The sequence below is a fragment of the Plutella xylostella genome, chromosome 8 (genome assembly GCF_932276165.1).
Source record: "Plutella xylostella chromosome 8, ilPluXylo3.1, whole genome shotgun sequence".
In the NCBI taxonomy this organism is placed as follows: Eukaryota; Metazoa; Arthropoda; class Insecta; order Lepidoptera; family Plutellidae; genus Plutella; species Plutella xylostella.
Genome location: NC_063988.1, coordinates 9,941,828 through 9,957,049, shown reverse-complemented (window position 1 = coordinate 9,957,049; position 15,222 = coordinate 9,941,828).

Sequence of the window (15,222 nt, the reverse complement as noted above, 5' to 3'; positions counted from 1 at the left end):
ATGAAGAGAAACTGTCCTCAGTCCAGTCCCACTTGTAATGAATGAAAAAGTTCCAATGACACAGCACAATGTTTGTCCTAAACGGAAAACACTAGCTTCTGCAATATTGGTATAAGTACCAGCGCATTACTAAAACAACTAAAAACGTAAATTATTGTGTTCAAATTTAAAATAACTATAATGTTTAAAAAAAAAATCATGAGTTACTACTACATTCTAATTACCTAACAAGTTTTTTTACAAATCGTGTCATGTATGTATTGAAACATAGTATTTTTATTACAATAGTAAGTAACTTTATATGCTGCTGTACTTATTTATATACTTATTATTATTAGAAATCTATACATTCATGGCAACCGTCAGCAAAAGAGATAGTATGCCACCCATCGCAAACACTTTCGGTACTACCACAAAAACATTAAACACTGTTTAACTAGTGTTTAAAACGAAATTTGACAGATTTTGTAGGCGTTTGACAGCGTTAAACACCTGTTAAATACTGTCTAAGTTTTTGTGGCCCTTTAATTTAGGTACTATTTTTAAAATAAGTTTTTAAAATCCTATTATTCTACATGCTTGCAGTACATTTGTCCCGAGCCATTTCGTCGTAATTTAGACAGGGTATATTTTATATTTACTTCATTGTGAGAGCACGTGGTAGGCACTTCAATTAAGTACAGAACAGAATTCATGGATAATTGCCACGATTTGAATGAGAGAATAAGACCTTATCCGTTAGGCCACCATGGCGTATATTCTCATTTATTTTAAGTACACTTGCACCTCAGCTACCTCTAATCCTATTTTTTTTTTATAACTCTCTTCTATCCAAAGGTTGTCTGGTAGAGATTGCTATAAGCAATAAGGCCGCCTTTTTGTACTGTTTTTATTTTTAAGTTTTATTTTGTATGCTGTTCTATATTGGTGCAAATAAAGAGTATTGTATTGTATTGTATTGTTCTGGGGTCTTGTTTGTGCCCGTAAAATAGGCAATAGGCCCGCCCCCTATTACATTGGGACTAACATAACACTCTGGCGAAAAGTGGGTGCAGCAATGCACCTCTGCCTACCCCGCAAGGGAAAACATTAGTACAAGGCGTGAGTACGTGTTTGTTTTTTTTTTGTACTGTATTTGTACACCTATTCAGCACAAATCCACCGTCGTAGCACTGCCGTAGCGCGTTAGCTACGAAGTGCGTAGCTCGTCGTCGTAGCACTCGTAGCGGCATCGTAGCACAGCTGGTAACGGTAAAGAAAAGTTTTTCAGTTCAAATGGATACAATTTTTGTTTTAGAACAGGGTTAATGAAGTCAATCTACCTACTAATTTTATTATAATAATATTAATTTTTATTTTTTTATTTTTTTATTTTCTTTATTAGAACAAACAACAGTAATAAACTTTACAAAACATAAATTAAAAACAAGTAATACATAGTAAGCTTATTACCCTAAACGTTTACCACTAAGACACATATTTATATTGAAAAAAGTTCGTGATACCAAAAAATAAAAATAATTATGAGTATATTATAACTAACATATCCTTAACTTAACAATATATGCTTGGATATTTCCTTTTTAAACATAGTATTTTTGTTCTTAAATATGTCTATCGACAGGAACCTCTCGTTATGTGATTGACATATTCGATGTATGGGTGCTCGAAGACCAGAATTAGTGCGTGCTCGAGACACATAGAATAATTTACAAGGACGGCGTGGCGTTGTTGTATGGGGAGCTAGGTAGTTAATTTCATTTACCAGTTCTGAACAATCGTAATGGTTGTTGCAAATATTATATAAAATTAATTCATCTGCTATTACACGTCTAGAAGCTAAACTAGGTATATTATATAGAGACATCAGGTTTTCATAGCTCATTTTGGACCGAGTAAGTCGGTAATGGATCGATTTGAGGGCTTTTTTTTGTATACTTTCTAGTTTGTTTATGTAGACGGCATAGAAAGGGTTCCATATAATGGAAGCATACTCCAGTTGAGATCTCACTAACGTTTTGTAGAGAGTCATGTAAGTAAGTTTGTTATTGAAACATTTACTAACACGCAGTATGAAGCCGAGCATCTGGTAAGCTTTCGTACAAATTTTCTCTATGTGCTCGTCGAAAACGAGTTTTTCGTCGAAAAGTACGCCCAAATCTCGAATACTGGAAACCCTCTCTAGTTCTTGACCACCAATATTGTATGATTGGAGTATCCTATTTCTATTGCGCGTAAAAGTAATTTGTTTGCACTTACTATGAGCAAGCTGTAGTTTGTTGGCTAGGCAGAACTCGTGGAATCTTTTTAGATCTTGTTGTAATAAAGTACAATCTTCTTCACAGTAAATTTTTTTGAAAATTTTTAAGTCGTCGGCAAACATTAATATTTGACAATGTTCGAAACAATGACTAATTCTATTAATAAAAAGTGTGTACTGAAGGGGACCTAGTATTGAGCCTTGAACTACACCAGATGATACTAGTTTTTTTTCAGAATGATATCCATTAATTGTAACTATCTGGAATCTGTCCCGTAGATAAGACCCGAACCACTTAAGAAGGTTTCCATTTATGCCATTATATGCTAACTGTTCAAGCAATAAAACATGATCCACTTTGTCAAAGGCTTTTTGGAAATCGGTGTAGATCACGTCTACTTGAACTCCCTCATCCATGGCCTTAAACAGAAAGTTCGAGTATAGAGTTAGGTTGGTTATTGTTGACTTGTTTTTCATGAATCCGTGCTGTTCTTTAGCAATATTGCACCTTACTTGCATGTAAAGAGATTCATGAACAAGTGATTCGAAAATCTTAGGTATCACAGAAAGGACAGATATGGGTCTGTAATACATTATGTTGTTCCTAGAGCCAGATTTGTGTAGCGGTGTTACATATGCTAGTTTCCAGCAGTCGGGGAAACAACCTTCTTGTATACTACGATTAAATATGATATAAAGTGGTTCTACTAAGTGTTCGGCTGTATTTTTTAGAAAGATTGGACCTACTTTGTCGGGACCGGGCCCTTTAGATACGTCGAGAATCTTACTTACTCACTTACTCCGCTGGCTCAGCGACCCAAAGTGAGTCTTGGCCTCCGATACAAGAGATCGCCACTTCTGACGGTCCAGTGCAGTCTCCCGCCAGTCAACGACTTGTAGCTCGCGCAGGTCCGCCTCCACCGCGTCACTCCAGCGGTACCTGGGCCGGCCCACCGGTCGGCGCCCCGTCGGACGGCCCATGTAGGCTCTTTTTGCGCTACGATCTTCTCCCATTCTCTGGAGATGGCCTAGCCAGCGAAGTCTGTGGGCTTTTGTTTCTCCCACTATGTTAGCCCCCGCCATCAGATCTTCCAGTTCGGCGTTTTTCAGGACTCTCCAGCTTCCATCGGGTCTCTGTCTTGGGCCAAAGATCTTCCTTAGGATCTTCCGTTCCGCCACCAGCAGTTTGCTCTCTTCTTTCTGCGTTAACGTCCAGGCCTCACACCCGTACATCAGTATCGGTCTTATTACCGTTTTGTAAATTCTGAGTTTGGTGTTTCTGCTCAGAAGCCTAGACGTCAACACTTTATGCAAAGCGGCACTGCAGCGCAGGAAGCTTTGGATGCGGGTATCGATTTCCTCGTCGCGAGTGTTCGTATCCGTGACAGTGCAACCTAGGTATTTAAACCGGGAGACCCCTTTGTACGTCACATCTCCAACATGCAGGTCTTGTCTGCGAACGGACTTGTCCTTGTAGCGCTTCATGTGGAGATATTCGGATTTTCCGCGGTTTATTCTTAAACCAGTTTCGCAGCTTTCCGAACCTCTTCAGCTGTTTTGCCCAGCACCGCTAGGTCATCGGCATAGCCAACCACCTTGTGCTTTCTATTGAGTTGTAGCCCGAAGTCAAGTTCTAAAACTCCTCTGAGAACATGCTCCAAGGCTAGGTTGAAAAGCATAGGCGATAGGGCATCCCCCTGCTTTAGACCGGTGACCACCGCGAACTCATCCGTCAGTTCTCCTCCAACACGAACCTTCTCTGTACGAACGCACATCCTGTATGGTGCTTTTGTGTCTGTCATCTATCACGGCATGATCGATCTGGTTCACTGTTTTTCCATCAGGTGACTTCCAGGTACCTTTGTGGATATCTTTATGAGGGAACATTGTGCTCTTGATTACTAGCGCCCTTGCTGTTGCAAATGATATCAGTCTCAGACCATTGTCGTTTGTTGTGGCATGCTTGCTGTGTTTTCCAATAGTAGGCATGAAAGCTGCTTCTCTTCCCACTTGTGCGTTAAAATCTCCAATCAATAGTTTTGCATCAAAACTCGGTAGTTGATCATATGTCTCTTCTAGATGGTCATAGAACTCGTCCTTTTTACTGTCTTCTGACATCTCTGTTGGAGCGTAGACATTTATGATAGAGTAGTTGCAGAACTTGCCTTTCGTCGAGAATCAAGAGGCTTTTTTTAATTCGGGTTTTACTAATATATAAATCAGAAATGCTTTCAGCTTCCGAACTTGCATAAAAGTCATCAATGTCATTTGGATTGGAACCGTTCGGTTCAAAGACGGAGCTAAAGAATTGATTAAGGGTCTGCAATAGGGAATCGAGGGTTGGCATTGTCATAGAATTATATAGTAAATGATGCTCTACAGCCTTGAAAAAAATCACACAGGTAGCCGAAGAGTCTAGCTAGGTGCTGAATCATTCGAATTTAAGTAAAAGCTTATGGATAACTGTAAATTAATTTCAGAATATCAAGAAAAACCAGTAAATCACACTCCCGTATTGTAACAACTGTGTCGTAATTATCGAGAATTTTCATATGATTCTTATTAAATTATAAAGATAAATGCTTGGACTAGGCGCTAAATACCTTGTTTTTAAATAAACACACACCTATTTTGTGTAAATTAATAACAAACTTGGGCAATTTTTTTCCCTCAAATCTTCATACAAATATCTATGGCGGCTTTCTGTGTTATAAAATCATAAACACAAGCGACGTTTGACTCAGTTGGCCGGTGGCCTCCAAAGAAGGGTCACGTCGGTTTAGGCAGCACTGACAGCTCGCGATCTTTTCGTATACAGATACAAAATCACTGCACATTGGTTGTCATTGCACTTTTTCAACTTTTATGACACCAACATAATTTGATTTAAAATTGAGGAAGCATAATTCTTACACTATATTCAATGCATTAAATTAAATTAGATAGTGGGCAATGTTCTCGCGTGACATTACAGTCTCGTAAAGGTCCGATGAGGAGCAGGAATATAGCGAATGGATCTAAGTGATGACAATACGTAGGAACATTAGGTTAGGATTCATCAAAAACACAGTCTCATGGTACTGGTTGAGGAATGGTCTCGTGAGGGTCTCATGAGGGCAGTAACAAGGTGGTGACTGAATTTTATTTCAAAGATGTTAATAGCTAAAAGCATCGAGTTTGGGCCATTAAGTATGTTTTTCAGAGAGACAGAAAGATATTTTAGGTTTCCTCTGGATTAGTTAGGTTTACTATCCTTTCTGGGTTTACTAAATTCATTCGTAACGTAAAATTGATAATGACGGAATTTCTTCTATAGACAGTAGTTACTAAAAAAACCAACGATATATGGCGTAATTTGCAGAAGTACCTATCTAGTCACCCTGTCACGGGGTGACTTCGGTTGGTAACTCAGAAAAAATACTATATGTTATTGCATCAATAATAAAAAAATCAAGAAAATATTCAAAGTTTCCATCCTTGCACACAAATCACAAACTCGCGCCCTAAATCGTATGGCATAAATCTCGATTAGTAAAAAGTTATTTCGCATTATCTTGTTTAGCCTAATAATGGTATGGCCAAATCTTGAATAGCCTAATAATAGGTTTATACAAAGTAATAATATTTGTTTGGCTTTAACTTTGACGGAGCGTCTCTCTATAGCGCAAACTGGTGCCTTGTATTGTTTCCGCTGTTTGGAAAACTTTGGTTTTGATGAACATGTGCACCTAACACGCTCCTCCTCGCTTTGCTCGTCGTCGCACCTATCTTTAGGTTTCGATCTCATGGGGTTTGTAATAATTGTTGTATGTGTATTATAAATGTATGTTGTATTGCTCGTTAACTTTCGATTTTTTAATCATTCAATATCGTGATTTTCGGGATGTATGAGAAAAAATACCACAAATTGTACATTTACTACATTCTTCTTCTGGTGCCGTCTCCTATCGAAGGTTGGCAATCATCCTGCTGATTTCCGTCTTGGAGGCCGCCGCACGGAACAATTCTCCAGTGCTCAGCTGGAACCACTGGCGTAGATTTTGCAGCCATGATGTCATTGGCCGCCCAGGCCTCCTCCTGCCTTGTATTTTCCCCTGTGTTATTACTTGGAGGAGTTCGTACTTGGGGTTTCGCATTATGTGGCCGAAGTATTCCAGCTTGCGTCTTTTTATGGTATTCAGTACCTCTGTGCCTTTTTTATTTAATCTTTGAAGGACTGTTACATTCCGAACCTTCTGGACCCACGATATTTTGAGCATTCTCCGGTAAACCCACATCTCAAACGCTTCAAGGCGCTTGGCCATTCTCTCGGTGAGTGTCCAGGCTTCAGCTCCATATAGAAGGACGGAGAATACGTAGCATTTTGCTATACGCGTGCGTAGATTGAGGTTCAGGTTACGGTCACAGAGGACTTTTTCCATTTTTCGGAAGGCGCTACGAGCTTGTTCGATTCGGCATTTAATTTCGAGACTGTGATCTCCTTTGTCGTCATTTACTACATACCTACTTAATATATTATTTATTAAGATAACATTAGGAGAAACAAGATTATACATAGGTACAGTACAGACGAACATACATTTGAGCAAACGAAACTTAGGTGTTTAAAGATTGTGCCTAAAGAGTTTTAGACGAAACGAGCCTTATGCCACATAATTCTTGGCAAAGTGATGGTTCGGCTAAAAAAGTTTAGACCATACGAGTTATGCGAAATGAGTTTTGGTCAATAAAGATTATGCGAGATGAGGGGAACCGCCACTTTTCACTTGTTTCCCACCGGTTTCGGTGCTCAGCGGAATAGCACCATTAACCATTATTATTCTGAGATATCATCACTTCTTATTCTGAGTTACCCAACATAAAAACACGCCATCTATTGAAATCATTTTTTAATTAGGATTTGTCTATGGTGTGGTCCCCAAATTTAAGGGTAAAAGCAAAATAATTATATTTTAACCTTTTTTTATACCTATTATATTAAAAGACCAATTCAACGATACCCTACCTACACCATCAAAATAACCGGAAAAAATATCAGCCCCAATTTACTTGTATGGGAGAGGGAGTACCCCAATATTTTTTTGGGGTACTCCCCATATCTATGCGAAATATCAGCTTGATATCTTGACCCGTTTCTGAGAAAAAGGGCGGTGACAGACAGTCAGTCAGACAGACGGACAACAAAGAGATCTTATAACGGTTGCTTTTTTACCTTTTGAGGTACGAAACCCTAAAAATAAGAAAAAATATTATTCTGCTACCAAAAAATATACTTACAAACATACAAACATACAATCGAAAAATATTACCCTCCTCCTTCGGCAGTCGGGTAAAAACAAGTGAGACAGGGGGTCATTCTGAACTTTTGTTCTACGAGTTTTAAAAATTAACAAAAAAAAAAACCTTTTTCATAGAAACTTTGATGACACGTGACTTTTTACCATGGAAAACGAATATTTTTTTTCGCGAATTTGCAAAACTCGTAGAACAAAAGTTGTTCAGAATGACCCCTTGAGTTGAGTCATCCCCTTTCGGCTTAGTATACCCTTAGTATCTACACTTTAATACCTGTAGTTACCTTTCTACAAGTAAGTAAATACTACATTTGTTTAGAAAGCTAATCGGGTTCCAAGTATGGATAAAAGTGGCACCCCTATTAATTTCTACTCTTTCCTGGTGCTTACCAGTGTAATTAAAAATTATACTTACCCTCAAATCACTACTTGAAAATAATTGTCAATAAAGTTGGCGAGTAAAAGTTTATGACCCACTGTGCAAACTTACATGTGTGCGTGTCACTGCGTGTGCTGTGTGAAGAGCATTGAAAACCCAAATTTGGCGGGGCACGTCACCCTGTACGGGCCCTTAAACATGTCCGCTATTTCAGATGGGCTTTCAGATGTTCTGTTCTCTAGTGTCATTTTAGATGGGTATCCAGATTCATTTTTTTTCAAAGAAGAAACATATTTCTAGAAATATTTTATATTTTGCGAAATATTACACTCAGTTTTAGAGATATATGAACTAAAGTCCTGTTTTAAAAGTTGTTTGGCTCTTTCGCGGAGAAGTGAGAATTCTCTATAGTCGGATAGATTTTGGTAGATTTTCCACTTTTTCCACACTGTTTTTTTACGTAATAAGGTGCCGGATAATGCTTTAGAAAACCATGATGGAAATTTTCGTGACTTTGTTTTATGTAGAGGTACATGTTTATAAATAATTTCCATTAAGACTTCATAGAAAATAGACACACTGTCGCATACGTTTTTATGTTTTAAAATTTTATCCCAATCTATTAATGATAGATCGGAGTTGATTGAGTTATAGTCACATTTATTGAAATTAAATTTGTCAATTTTTTTTGGTTGAATTTGTTTTACCGGCTTAGTTTTTTCGAGGCGGAACATTAACGGCGGGTGGTGTTGATAGTTAGGCCGTGACAGTTCAATGTATGGTGGAGAGCAAACGCAACTTCCACAATTAGAGAACATGAGGTCTAACAAGCGATTGTTGTTGTTGTAGATGTTATTGTATTGTTGTAGTTGCATTAGACAAATAGTATTTTCTAGTGATTTATGGAGATCGGTTTTAGTGTTCGGTACCAAATGGTTTCCAGTGGAGTGGGGGGTCCATGTTAAATCAGGTATATTGTAGTCTCCTATGGCACAGAAGGTATAAGTAGGATAATTTAAAAATAGGCGTTGTAGCTTTTCAAAGTGGGAATCGTAAGTAGTTTTAATAGTTTTGGGGGGTATATATGTTATGCATAACATTAAAGTATTAGAGTTACTCAGGGGTATACTTATAAATAGTTCCTCTTTAGTTATATCTTCTAGATCGAAATGCCGAAAAGCTGTAATTTTTTTGTCAATAGCGACAACCAAACCCCCGCCGTCCTTCTTGTTAATGTACTCTTATTTTTTTAAACATCCGGTGATCGTAATGGAATTCAAGTATAGTAAGTCTACTCTACCCAGTCTTAGTGCTTAGTGCATTTAAACGTATTTAAGTCACCATTAGTTTCAATATGATAATTAGTTATTAGTTATTTCCCGAAAATAAACTCAGTGAATGAGCATTTCGGTAACTTAAAATGTCTTAGCTAGCACCTTATGAAGCTGAATCAAAAATAGACCATGTTTATTTAACCCAAATTAAGATTTAGACCAATGATATACTCGCACTTAGTTACTACGTAATCAGGTATATATTTTCAGCGATGCTTTGAGAAATTGTCTTCGGCATACTATTCATGCATACTCAATAAAATGTATTCTAAAACGTGACTGAGCTAAGGGCTGATCCAAGGGTCAAGTCAGGTCTTTCTATTCGTTGAATTCCCTTTGATCTATCAAGCCATTCCGACTCACTTGCAAAATATGTATCATAATCCTATTTTTAATCTATTGATGCCATCTTTGGTTCTCTCTGGAGAATTAAAAGGGAATAAGATTTGTGGTTTTTTATTTATAAGTTAGTATTTTATTCTCACGTACCGGGTGAGCCTTTTTCGTGTGCCTTTATGTATAAGTAGTACCTATCCATACTGAGCCATCCATATGGACCATTTAAATGGCTCAGAATTGTAATGTTTGTTGTGTATTATTGGAATATAGTTACATTGGGCTATTTATATCTTCACACCTCCATACATACATCATCATCCGTCTCTGTAGATTGAAGGCTAAAAGTAAACACTCAAGAAAGTCTAGTCTGTTTTCTTTGACAAGAAACTCATTAAAGTTTTGTTCACGTAATATCCGCTGAAAGGATAAATTTAAAATTGACTTACAAACAACAGATTGATACTTTATTTTAAGAATAGCTACATACTTATACTTAAGTACGAACGAAAAAATAATTCTTAGGTATACATAGATATACTTGTACTTAGGTATGTACGGTGGCCTGCGCCTAAAAGTATACAGGCGGAGTTTTTAAAATAGCGATCTCAAGCTCACATGCTGCTCAAGCACATCCACATAAACACCACTGCTACACACATCACACACAACACGTCCCCGGATTTAGAGCAGATGTAGCTGGTCCCTTGATCATCAGGGATCGCTATTTTAAAAACTTCGCCTGTATACTTTTAGGCGCAGGCCACCGTACAGTGTACCACGAAAATATCTGATCTTGCCTAAACTATGGCTTTTTTAATGACATTTACCAAATTTAAGGCTGCTTCACCATATTTATGAACTTTCAGTATGGATGGAGGATTTTTCAGCAATTTCCAATATCATTTTACTTAAGTTATTATTAAAATAGCCAACTTCTGTCTACTATCCTATCTCTCAAAATATAGACTGCCGATTATGGTGAACAATTACCTATGTATTACCTAAAGTAAGTAGAAATATAATCGTTTGAAGGGGTCTATTTCAATTTCCTTGAGAGCTAAACTGCCGTTTTGTATGCATGAGAAATTTTCACACCGCTGCAATGTATGCCTTGTAATGGCTTTTGAAAAGCTATTTATTAGCAGTAATAATAATCGACGACCGAATGGCGTAGTGGTTAGTGACCTGACTACTGAGCCGATGGTCCCGGGTTCGATTCCCGGCTGGGGCAGATATTTGTTTAAACACAGATATTTGTTCTCGGGTCATGGATGTGCCCGTAAAATGGCAATAGGCCCGCCCCCTATTACATTGGGACTAACATAACACTCTGGCGAAAAGTGGGTGCAGCAATGCACCTGTGCCTACCCCGCAAGGGAGTAAGTACATTAGTACATGGCGTGAGTGCGTGTGTAATAATAATCATCAATGTGTGTTAGCGATCGGGGTGTACAGGGTGTTTCAAAGTGTTATAGTAAGCCGAAAGGGGTTAATTCGTGGGGGCATAGACTAATTAGTCTATGGTGGGGCATCCTGAAACTTTTTTTATATTTGGAAATAAACTAATAAAGTTATGAGCGTTTGTGATCATAAATAACATATTCTGTAACATTCAGGTATATCTTTTTTAGCACTAACACAATTATGAAATCCACACTTAAAAAGTAAAATACTATATTAAAGCCCACAGACGCAGACGATAAGGCACGAGAAAGCACTACTTATAGATTTTAATCCAGAAAGTGCTACTTGTATTGTATGTACCTAAGTTGAATCAGAAATAGTTACTTCTAGAGAAAAAGGAAAACACAATGGTAAAAGTAAATATAATTGTGTTATTTGCGTCCACCGCTAACGACACGGATTGTCATGATAACATCTGGTATGTCCCACAGTGTCAGCCGTCGCAATAGCCCTCCAAGGGGTCACTGTAGTTTACGAAAAACGAACGAACGGGAGCCGTCATGCAACGAGATAGTCTTGGTTAGCGCAGTAGCTATCCTAAACTTCGTTTTTACTGTGCCAATTTCTCCATAGTCGGTTAGAGCATAACCAGGGAGTAGTGGTTGACTTTTGACACATCTGTCATGAATTTTATATGGAGATGACGTATAATTGATGAACCAATCCCGGTCGATTAGATAACCTATGTACGTACTATGGAGAAATTAGCACTAAGTGGTTGACTTTTGACACATCTGTGCCTGTTTGATGCCTGGTTATGCTCTAACCGACTATGGAGAAATTGGCACTAAACTTCGTTTTTCCTAAGCTTCCGAGTTCTGTACTAACCATGACTCTATCTTGATGCATTAAAAGTAATGAGAGCATAATGCGAACCCTCCAGATGTGTACATAAAATTTGTGATCGACTCGAATGCATGTATTTGTAGCCGACATAGCTACTAAAATGTCCTGCAATAATTAAATATTTTTTAATCTTAAAGTCCATATCCATGTGATCGGCTTCAAATAAATTACTATACCCCTAGATATATTTACTAGGATTATTTACTCGCTAAATATGATCGTGCTAAATATAAATGCTTGCTCAAATTACGTAACTTGCCTAGCCATAGTTACGTCACATTACGTTACGTTAATTTAATCCGAGCATAGGATTCGATACTATTTTCGAATCTACACGAAGGATCGCTTTTACCAAACGCTAAATGTATTTAAATCAAATTTTAAATACATTTTGTACTAACTGACAGACGTATGACAGGCTACTAAATACGTTTAGCGTTTGGTGAAATTCCACCTAACATGGAAAAAACAAATGCCACTTTTGGAACTAACAAATTTGCCTTACATTTTGACAGTGACATTTGACGATACGCAACGTAAACGGAGGTTTCGAATCCTGTGCTCGGGCAACTGTAGTTTAGGCAAGGCACACAATAACAAATATTATTTTAGCCTTCGTCACAATTAATTATTTGAATACCTATACATAATAGGTACACTCACGGGCAATGAAAAAGTTCCACTCACGAAATGCCGATGCCAAACAAACCCAATTTCTTCAAACTTTTATAGGTATTATAAATTATAATAGCTGTTGTGTGGGAATTCCGGGATAAAAAGTAGCCTATGTTCTTTCAAAGTCAAAGTCAAAGTCAAAATTTTTTATTCATCGTACAAATATAAAATTTTCTGATGAACGTCAATTTTTACAAATTACTCTCCGTTCGGATAAGGGGGGGCTCTTTCTGTCTAAGGAGAAGAACGGGAATTCTTTTTTAGGGTCTAGAGTAGTCTAGACTATATGCATACCAAATTTCATTCAAATACGTTCCGTCACAGACAGACAGACAGACAGACACAGTTACTTTCGCATTTATAATATTAGTTAGGATTAGGATTAGGATTTGAACAAAATATTACCGTTTTTAGTTAACCTGATGTTCTTTTAAATGTACCTACTTCAATGTTGCAAAAGGCCTCATTAAGCTAGCCTTTTCCGTTTAAGCATAATTTCCTGCTTTTCTCAGTGGAACCTTTTCATTGCCCGTGAGTGTATATAAATAAGTACATAATATTTCATCTTTTCAATCAAAAGTAAGCTTCGCTTGAAATAATTACGTCAATATTGAAATAAGAATTTTCCAGGCGGGCAATTATAGTGTTAATTAATTTAAGACCGGGTGGTTCAGCGGAAAGATTACTGGCTAAAGCGGACAAGGTCTAAAGTTCTATTCCCGACCCATTTGTACTACTGAAGTACCTACATTTTATTTTAATATATTTCTGTAAAATAATTTTCAAATTTAATTCTCGGGCTAATTTTGTCAAAGATTATTGAAAGAGGTTTTTTTTTCACGGTTTGTTTTGCGCGTCTTGCAGCCCGTGCTAGGTATGCAGACTAGGGGCGCAGATGCCTGCAAAGTGCACAAAAGCACTCTCATAATTTAAGGCTACTTCAAACAGGGTGTTACAAAAAGGAAGATTACAGCTACTGGGACAAAAATGCGCGTTAATAGCAAATCTCGATGAGATGGGCCGTGGCGTGGGCGAAATTCGGCCAGGAGGATATTTTAAAGCAAGGAATACTTAGATATTTGTTTAAGTAATTAGTCGCTCAGTATCTTGAGCTGAAGACCTGCAAGTATCTAAACCATCACGCATCTTAGTCAAAGTTTATTTAGGCATCCCAAATTGTAATGTGGGAGAACCCTTATTCAAATGTTATGAACTTGTTGGGATCTTGTTCATTTAGGAGATGTATAACATTATTATTATAATTCAAATTGGAGTTATGGCTCAACTTGAATGAATAACGCATTATAGATCTTTAGATATCCTATACCTAGAAACTCAGTAAGTATATAAGTGCTACGGAAACGAATTTTTTTTTTGTTAGACTTCGTATTTCGTCTAGCAAGCATCTTTGTACCTACCGTCATCACGTTATCCACAGTAGACTAACCCTCATGAGACTGATCAGTCCCCTCATAGATACTCTAGACCTGGAGGATAGGTTATTACAGTCACCCATGCAGATATCTGACCCTCCCCTATACATTATTGTGAAAACTAAACGATATTTTGGCAAGACTGTATTTCCTCAAGCAAGAGGACTCTACACGTGTTTCTCATGATTATTTGTTTCCGCAATATAAAGGTTGCCTATAAGAGATCGCTCTTAGCGATAAGGCCGCCTATTGTACATTGGTCTATGAGTATGTTTTTTTATGTCTGATTTATGTGGTGTTCAATAAAGCTATATTATATTGTATTCTATCATGATGACCAGTCCCCTGCTCCCCTCACAACACTGACCAGTGTTCCACCTCCAGGAGATGTCTCCCTGCTGGCTGTCGGCAGGCGCCTGCGCGGTGCTGCTGTGCGGGGTGGCGGCGGCCTACTCCGACCTCGAGCCCGCTCCGGACCTCAATGACGTGTGGTATCAGGTAACTTTATTATGGACAGGTGGCTAAGGTGGAAGGTTCAGTGCCTTATGTGCCACGCTAACTATGAATTAGCAGATAACAGAAATATCAAACATAGATTTAAAAACCGGATATGTTAATACTTACTCGTCCAATCCTAAAAAAGTTAAATATGGAGTACCCCAAGGCAGTGTACTGGGACCACTTCTATTTTTAATATATATCAATGATCTTCCGAGACATATAACACAACCTCTCATACTATTTGCAGATGACAGCACAGCCATAATTAAATGTAATAATTTTGATGAATATGAAAATGACATTAACAAAACATTAATAGACGTTATAAAATGGCTAAAAGACAATAATCTACAAATAAATGTTGACAAAACTAAAATTATTCACTTTTGCCAAAGATCAAAACCGCCCCAAATAAGAATAGCCTATGAGAATAATGTCATTGAAGAAGTATCATCAACCAAATTCTTGGGCTTGGTGATAGACAGTAAAATAACGTGGAAACCACATACTGAAGAACTTCTAAAAAAACTTAGTCGATCAGCCTATGCACTCCATCAACTCAGAAAGGAAGTTAATTTGGATGCAGTGGTAACTTCATACCATGGTTTTGTATCATCTGCACTTAAATACGGAATAATATTTTGGGGAAATTGTAGCAATAACGTACAAATCTTCAAAGCACAAAAGAGATGTATTA